The sequence below is a fragment of the Elaeis guineensis genome, chromosome 14 (assembly GCF_000442705.2).
Source record: "Elaeis guineensis isolate ETL-2024a chromosome 14, EG11, whole genome shotgun sequence".
Taxonomy (NCBI): Eukaryota; Viridiplantae; Streptophyta; class Magnoliopsida; order Arecales; family Arecaceae; genus Elaeis; species Elaeis guineensis.
Window position 1 is genome coordinate 48,430,353 of NC_026006.2, and position 8,968 is coordinate 48,439,320.

An 8,968-nucleotide genomic window follows, 5' to 3' on the forward strand; every position below is an offset into this window, starting at 1 on the left:
TAAGAGTAGTCGGGCCTTCGATTTTGCTCATGTTAGGGCGAGGTTCTCCTCCTGTCCCTAACATGGCTGCGGGAGCACATACGGGTATTGTAGGGCCTCTCTCCCCATCCGATCTGGGGAGAATCGGGCCTTCGATCTTGCTCATGTTAGGGCGAGGTTCTCCTCCTGTCCCTAACATGGCTGCGGAGGCACATACGGACGTTGTAGGGCCTCTCCTCCAATCCGGTCTAAGGAGAACCGGACCTTCGACTTTGCTCATGTTAAGGTGAGGTTCTCCTCCTGTCCCTAACATGGCTGTGGGGGCACATATGGGCGTTGTAGGGCCTCTCCCCCCATCCGATCTAAGGAGAACCGGGCCTTCGACCTTGCTCATGTTAGGGCGAGGTTTTCCTCCTGTCCCTAACATGGCTGTGGGGGCACATACGGGCGTTGTAGGGCCTCTCCCCCCATCCGGTCTAAGGAGAACCGGGCCTTCGACCTTGCTCATGTTAGGGCGAGGTTCTCCTCCTGTCCCTAACATGACTGTGGGGGCACATACGGGCGTTGTAGGGCCTCTCCCCCCATCCGGTCTAAGGAGAACCGGGCCTTCAACTTTGTCGAGATGCAGTTCTCCTCCCGCTTCTGACGCGGTTTGTTTTGACTGTCCTGTCGATTTAGGCTTGTGCCAAGAGAGAAGACGTGTAAATATGAAATTTTTATTTTAAAATAAAGTTATCGGTAATACATTCGTAGATTTTTTGAGCTCCATGGTCACGGGAGGTCTACTCCTCCGAGCTTCTTGAGGTAATAAGCTCCGAGTCGGACTACTTCTTTGACTTCGTATGGGCCTTCCCAATTCGGGGCGAGCTTCCCCCGATCCTGAGGCTGCGAGACGGTGGCTCGTCGAAGCACTAGATCTCCTGCTCTAAAGACTTTATTCTTGACCCAGAAGTTGTAATAGTGGGCGACTTTCTGTCTGTAGGCCGCCATCCGAACTTGAGCTACTTCCCGCTTTTCTTCCAGCAAGTCGAGGTTGGCTTTAAGACATTGCGAATTGTGATGCTCGTTGAATGCCACGACTCGTGCTGACGGGAGTTTGAGCTCAATTAGGATAACAGCCTCCGTTCCGAAGGCTAGAGCGAAGGGGGTCTCCCCCATGGGCAGTCTTTGGGTAGTTCGGTACGCCTACAACACATGATAAAGTTCGTCTGCCCAAGTTCCTTTCACTCTTTCGAGCCTTGTCTTGATCCCCTGCAGCAGAGTTCTGTTGGTCACTTCGGCTTCACCGTTCGCCTGAGGATGGGCCACGGACGTGAAGTTGTGAGCGAAGGGGGTCTCCCCCATGGGCAGTCTTTGGGTAGTTCGGTACGCCCACAACACATGATAAAGTTCGTCTGCCCAAGTTTTCTTCGCTCTTTCAAGCCTTGTCTTGATACCCTGCAGCAGAGTTCTGTTGGTCACTTCGGCTTCGCCGTTCGCTTGAGGATGGGCTACGGACGTGAAGTTGTGGGTGATGTTTAGGTCCTCACAAAATTCGACGAATCTCGCTCCCGCGAATTGCCGCCCATTATCGGTAATTAGGATCCTCGACAGGCCAAACCTACAAACGATCGACTTCCAGACGAAGTCTTGTACTTTAGCTTCTGTGATTTTTGCCAGCAGTTCGGCCTCAACCCACTTGGTGAAGTAGTCGATCGCTACCAGGAGGAACTTTCTTTGCCCCGACGCCATAGGAAAGGGTCCAAGGATATCCATTCCCTATTGCGCAAACGGTCATGGGGCACTCAAGGGTGTAAGCTCGGTGGCGGGCTGTCTCTGGATGTTGGCATATCTCTGACATCGATCACACTTTCTGACGTATTCAATTGAGTCACGATGCATAGTCGGTCAGTAATACCCTTGGCGGAGCAACTTGTGGGACAAGGATCTAGCCCCCAGATGACTTTCGCAGATTCCTTCGTGCACCTCCCACAAGGCGTAGTCGGCTTCCGCAGGTCGGAGACATTTTAAAAGGGGCAAAGAGTATGATCTCTTGTACAACTTGTCCTCATAAATAATGTACCGGGAGGCTTGATTTCTGAGCTTCCGAGCTTCTTTTGCATCGTGAAGGAGAACCCGTCTCTGAGATATGCTATCAGTGGGTCGATCCAATTGGGCTCGTGGTCGATTTCCATCATGGATCGCGGTTCTTCCGTACTTGGGCACTTCAGAACTTCAAAGAGAATATCCTTGGGCAATTCGGTCGAAGCCAGCGTAGCCAACTTGGAGAGAAGATCGGTCCTGATATTTTCCATCCTTGGGATCTGCCTGATGTTGAAGCCACTAAAGGCGGGGACGAGCTCCTTTACCTTTTCAAGATACTTAGCCATGCTGTCCTCCCGCGCTTCGTAGTTTCCACTGACTTGCCCCACTACCAACTGGGAGTCGCTGTGAACCTGGAGCCGATCTACTCCCAATTCTTTGGCGATCCTCAACCCTGCGATCAGAGCTTCATATTCAGCTCCATTATTTATTGCGGGGAACTCGAAGCGCAGAGCGTACTCCACGGTGATTCCCTCCGGACTGATCAAGATCAGGCCCGCGCCTGCGCCCGACATATTGGAAGACCCGTCCACGTAGAGGACCCAAAAGCAACCAGGGAGGTCGGCTTCTTCTTCAGGGGAGTTCGGTCGGGGCTCAGGGTCGTCAATTTCACCCTGTTCCGGTTCGGCCTCCTCCGAGATAGTGCATTCTACTATAAAATCTGCCAATATCTGGGCTTTTACTGTCGATCTAAGTCGATAGTTGATGTCGAATTCGGTGAGCTCGATCACCCATTTCGCCATTCTCCCGGAGGTATCTGCCCGGTATAGAATCGCCTTGATCGGCTGGTCGGTGAGCAACGTTACAGTGTGCCCTTGAAAGTAGGGTCGGAGCCTCCGGACTGCAATCAACAAGGCGTAAGTTAGTTTTTCTAATTTAGTATACCTGATTTCGGTGTCTCTCAACGCGCGACTGACGTAGTAGATCGACCGTTGAATTTTCGCCTCTTCCTTGACAAGGACTGCTGCGAGAGCCATGGGGGAGACCGTCAGGTACAAAAATAGTTCCTCTCCAGGCTCGGACTTTGCCAACAACGGAGGCGAGCCAAGGTAGCTCCTTAGCTCTTCGAATGCCTGTTGGCACTCAGGGGTCTAACAGAAGTTCTTAGGCCGCTTGAGGATTTGGAAGAAGGGTAAGCACCGTTCGGCCGACCTCGCGATGAAGCGATTCAGGGCTGCTACCCTCCCTGTAAGGCGTTGAACCTCTTTTATCGACTTCGGAGCTGCCATCTCTTGGATGGCGCGAATTTTCTCTAGATTGGCCTCAATTCCATGCCCCGATACCATGAAGCCCAGGAACTTCCCCGAGGTCACTCCGAAAGCACATTTAGTCGGGTTCAGCTTCATCTTATATTTTTGGAGGGCGTTGAAGGTCTCCTCAAGGTCGGCGACGTGGTTCACGAAAGATTTGCTTTTCACGAGCATGTCGTCCACGTAGACCTCCATATTGCGGTCGATCTGCTCCTTGAAGATCTTGTTCACCAGTTGTTGATAGGTTGCGCCTGCCCACGTGGACCTCCATATTGCGGCCGATCTGCTCTTTGAAGATCTTGTTCACCAGCCGTTGATAGGTTGCGCCTGCATTTTTGAGGCCGAAAGACATGACTCTGTAACAGTAAAGGCTACGGTTAGTAATGAAAGCGGTCTTTTCTTCATCTTTCGGTGCCATCCTGATTTGATTATAGCCGGAGAATACATCCATAAAAGTGAGAAGCTCATGGCCCGAGGTTGCATCCACCAGTTGATCGATTCTGGGCAGAGGGTAGCTATCCTTTGGGCAGGCTTTATTCAGCTTTTTGAAGTCTATACACATCCTCCACTTGCCATTTGCCTTTTTGACTAGGACGACGTTGGAAATCCAGTCGTGATAATTGACTTCTCTAATGAATCCGGCTTTCAGGAGTTTGTCCACTTCCTCGACTATCGCTTTCTGCCTCTCCGGTGCATGACCTCAAATTTTTTCTTTCGTTGGTCGATGCTTTGGATCGACAGTCAGATGGTGCTCCATGACTTCCGTGTCAATCTCTGGCATGTCTGTCGGAACCCAAGTGAAAACGTCCGCATTCTTTCATAGAAAATCAATGAGATGCGTCCGCACCTCTTCCCCCAGGTTGGAGTCGATCTTCACCACGTGCTTCGCATTCCCGTCATTCAAAGGGATCGAAACCAGATCTTCGATTGGGCCGCCCCTCTCCTCAGCGAGGTCATTGCGGGCGTCCAGCCCATCAACTGGACAGAGGTCGGATCGGTCATTTCTTTGTAAGGCTATGTTGTAGCAGTGTCTGGCCAGGGCTTGGTCTCCCCTGACCTCTCCAACCCCCTGGCTGGTAGAAAATTTCAATTTCAAATGGTAGGTTGACACGACGGCCCGGAGAGCGTTGAGACCAGGTCGGTCGAGGATTGCGTTGTAGGTTGACGGCGCCTTCACCACCAAAAAATTCATCGGAGCCCTGGATTGTCGTGGGTATCGACCCGCAGCTATAGTCAAAGTTACCACGCCTTCCACCGGGACAGCGTCGCCAGTGAACCCTACCAGAGGGGAGTTAATTGGTCCCAAATGGCAGTCAAGGATGGATATTTTCGAGAAGGCGTCGTAGAACAAAATATCGGCCGAACTTCCATTGTCGACAAGAATGCAGTGGACATCGTAATTAGCTATATTCAAAGAAACTACAACTGCGTCATTATGAGGAAATTGAACCCCCTGAGCATCTTCTTCAGTAAAGGTTATGGACTCCTCAATCTTTTGTCGCTTGGGAGATACGACCGATACACCGGTTGCTCCCTGCCGGGATTCTTCCGAGATGGTGTTGGTGAAATCCGTCGGAAGCCGGTCGCCTGACCGCCCCACGCCAACGACCGTAGCCAGAGGAGGAGGAGGAGAAGGCTGGGAAACAGGAAGTGAGGTCGGAGCCTGAGATCTGGCCGCGGAGGTCGTAGATCGTTGCGTGGACGCTCTGCGGGGCGGCATCGGGCGAAAATCTTACGGAGGAAGGAGAAGAGGATGTCGGGGAAGGTGACCGGAGATTGTCCCGTTGAGCGCCCCTTTAAGAATAAGGGTACTGCGAAGACACACCCCTTCCTCTAGTGCCAATCCTGTTGGTGCAAAAATCCGTCTGCACCGGAGAAGCTGGAGTCGAGGGAGTCGCGGTCGCCGTCGGGACCTGCAAAGGAAGTCTAAACCGGAGTGGGGGTTGCTCCGGCAAGACCCTCTGATGCTCAAGTCAGTTCTCTGCCTTAACAAGAATGGAGTGCTCAAATGAAAATTTTAGCAGAGTTTTGGGATAGAAATTAGAGCTTAGAGAAGAACGTATCTAGGGTCCCCCTTTTATAGGCGGAGGGGGCAACAGACTGATAGCGATGTTTGTAACCATCTGGCTGTGGGCTGCACAAGGTCAGGATGGGTTTGTTGCGAAAAGTAGTGGAGTGGAATCGTGGCCATCACCGGGACATGCCACGTGGAGTCTGTTGCGGGGAGTGGGGTGGCGTCTGTTGTCGCGACTTGTCAGAGGGTGGAGAGACTGCGCGGTATCCGTCGTAGGAAGTGGAGCAGAGTCGTGGCCATTGCTGCGGCCTGCTAGGGAGTAATAGAGCCGCGTGGAAACCATCGCAGGAAGTGGAGCAGAGTCATGGCCGTTACTGCGGCTTGCCAGGGAGTAATGGAGCCACACGGAATCCATCGCAGGAAGTGGAGCAGAGTCGTGGCCGTTACTACGGCCTGCCAGGGGGTCCAAGCCTGTCAGCCGAAGTTCGGTCGGGGTATCTGGCGGAGAGGGGTGGCTAGCTACCCATCTGAGAGGAGCTTGGACGCTGCAAATCCTATTGAGTGCCTTGGGCGCTAAGGTGGCAGGCGAGGACCATTTGCCGTAGAAGCTCGAAGTCCGACTCCCGTAGGAGCCTGGACGAAGTCTCCCTGTAGCCAGAGTCGGGGCGAAGTCCGACTCTCGTAGGAGTCCGGACGGAGTCTACCTGCAGTTGGAACCGGGGACGGAGTCCGGCTCCCGTAGGAGTCCGGACGGAGTCTACCTGCAGTTGAAGTCGGGGATGAAGTCCGACTCCCGTGGGAGTCCAGATGGAGTCTACCTGCAGTTGAAGTCGGGGATGAAGTCCGACTCCCGTAGGAGTCCGGACGGAGTCTACCTGCAGTTGAAGTCGGGGACGAAGTCCGACTTCCGTAGGAGTCCGGACGGAGTCTACCTGCAGTTGAAGTTGGGGACGAAGTCCGGCTCCCGTATGAGTCCGGATGGAGTCTACCTGCAGTTGGAGTCGGGGATGAGGTCCGGCTCCCGTAGGAGTCCGGACGGAGTCTTCCTGCAGTTGAAATCGGGGACGAGGTCCGGCTCCCGTAGGAGTCCGGACGGAGTCTACCTGCAGTTGGAGTCGGGGATGAGGTCCGGCTCCCGTAGGAGTCTGGACGGAGTATGCCTGCAGTTGAAGTTGGGGACGAGGTCCGGCTCCCGTAGGAGTCCGAACGGAGTCTACCTGCAGTTGGAGTTGGGGACGAGGTCCGGCTCCCGTAGGAGTCCGGACAGAGTCTGCCTGTAGTTGAAGTTGGGGACGAGGTCTGGCTCCCGTAGGAGTCCGGACGGAGTCTACCTGCAGTTGGAGTCGGGGGCGAGGTCCGGCTCCCGTAGGAGTCCGGACGGAGTCCGCCTGTAGTTGAAGTCGGGGATGAGGTCCGGCTCCCGTAGGAGTCCGGACGGAGTCTGCCTGCAGTTGAAGTTGGGGATGAGGTCCGGCTCCCGTAGGAGTCCGGACGGAGTCTGCCTGCAGTTGAAGTTGGGGATGAGGTCCGGCTCCCGTAGGAGTCCGGACGGAGTCGGCCTGCAGTTGGAGTCGGAGGCGAGGTCCGGCTCCCGTAGGAGTCCGGACGGAGTCCGTCTGTAGTTGAAGTCGGGGACGAGGTCCGGCTCCCGTAGGAGTTCGGACGGAGTCTGCCTACAGTTGAAGTTGGGGATGAGGTCCGGCTCCCGTAGGAGTCCGGACGGAGTCTGCCTGCTGCTGAACGCCGGTAGAATCCCTGAGAGGTCACTCCTGACACGAACTTCGGTTGGGGGGTATTTTATACCCAACACTACTGTTGCTAATTATTTGCGCCATCGCTAATACTGTTTGCGCAGTCGCTAATAAATTTAATAAATAATTTTTTTTATTTTTTGTAATTGAGAATGCCGTCGCTAATAGTATCATCCTAATGATTATTAGAGATGATAATTATTATCACTAATATTCTTTTTACCATCGCTAATAATTTTAATAAATAATTTTTTTTGCGATGGCTAAATCCATCGTTAATAGTACCGTTGCTAATGATTATTAGTGATGGTGCTTGCCATTTCTCATATCGTTTCCACCATCACTAATGAGTTTAATAAATATTTTTTTACGATGGATTTTTTTGGTCGTGATTGGTTGTCGGTAAAAACAACTATCAACAACAGCAAAAATGCCATTGCTAATAGTCGTCAGTAAATTAATTATTAGTGATGAAAAAATTACTGCCGGTAATGTCGTCACCAATACCTTAATTTTTTGTAGTGAGTCACCATACCAAGCCTTCATCACACGGCTCCACAAACACTTGGGCTATGTAAGGAACCTGACTGCATGTCTGGAGAGCATGGCCTCCCTCCTGACCCAAAGGGACTGGATCTCGAGGCCCCCATTACGCACTGGCTGGCACACCACATCCCAAGGCAGTAGATGGACATCCCTGCCTCCCTGTCGTCGACCCCACAAGAAGTTCTAGAACTACTAATCCAGACTCCTAAGTGTAAAGCAAGGCACCACAGTGTTTGCCATAAGGTAGATCAGGATAGAGCTCAGTATCGATCTAACTAGGGTAGTCCTCTCCATTATAGAAAAGGTATTGGCCTGCCAGTCATCGAGACACTCCCGGATCTTCTGCTCCAATGGTCTGCACTCAGCCCTTAGGAGCCTCTACCTCATGATGGAAATCCCCAAGTGAGGGGCCTCGTTTGCTTAGGGATCCCCAATCTCTCACGGATCATCTGCTTCACTTGGGGCTGAGTTCTCGAACTGAAGGTGATGGTTGATTTTTAGAGGTTCACCAACTGGCCAGACGCCCTGCAATAGACCTCCACAATGGTCGCAAAGCATCTTATGTTTGGAGGCAAGACCCGACCAATGAGCAGGTAGTCATCTATAAAAAGGTGTAACAAAGGTAGACTCCCAAGGGCAGGCCAGTAGGGCTCAACCTAAGCCCATTGGACCGTCCCTTGGAGAGAGCGAGAGAGGGCATCAGCATACAAAATAAACAGGTAGGGGGAGAGAGGGCACCCTTGGCATAAGCTGCCAGTCGATTGGAAGAAGTCTGTTGGAGCACCATTGATCAGGATGGCGAAACTCGAGGTCTTCACACAATCCATAATCCAGGAGATCTATCTGTCACAAAAGTTGAGGTTGAGGAGTGTCCAACGTAAGAACAACCAGCTCATCTGGTCATAGGCATGCTCTATGTCCAGCTTGATCACCATCAAGCTACGGTGGATAGGTGCATGCTGTAGATCATGCATGAACTCCTGAGTGAGTAAGACATTGTTGGTGATGTGTCACCCTCCGACAAAAGTGTCCTACTCTGAACTAATCAGATAAGGGATCATCGGCTTCAGACGCTCGATCAGGACCTTTGCACGCACCATGTAAGGCATTATGCACAGACTGATCAGCCTGAAGTGGCTCGAAGTAGATGCATCAGATCTCTTTGGAATGAGAGTAATCAGTACCTTCTTTCAGTCCTCTGGGATGCCTCTATAATCAAACACCACTTGCACAGCCTCGACAACCTCCCCTCAATAATGGGCCAGTACCATCTGAAGAATGATGGAAATCCATCAGGTCCAACGACTTTATTTTGCCCAAGAGACTAGAGGGCCATCAGTACCTCC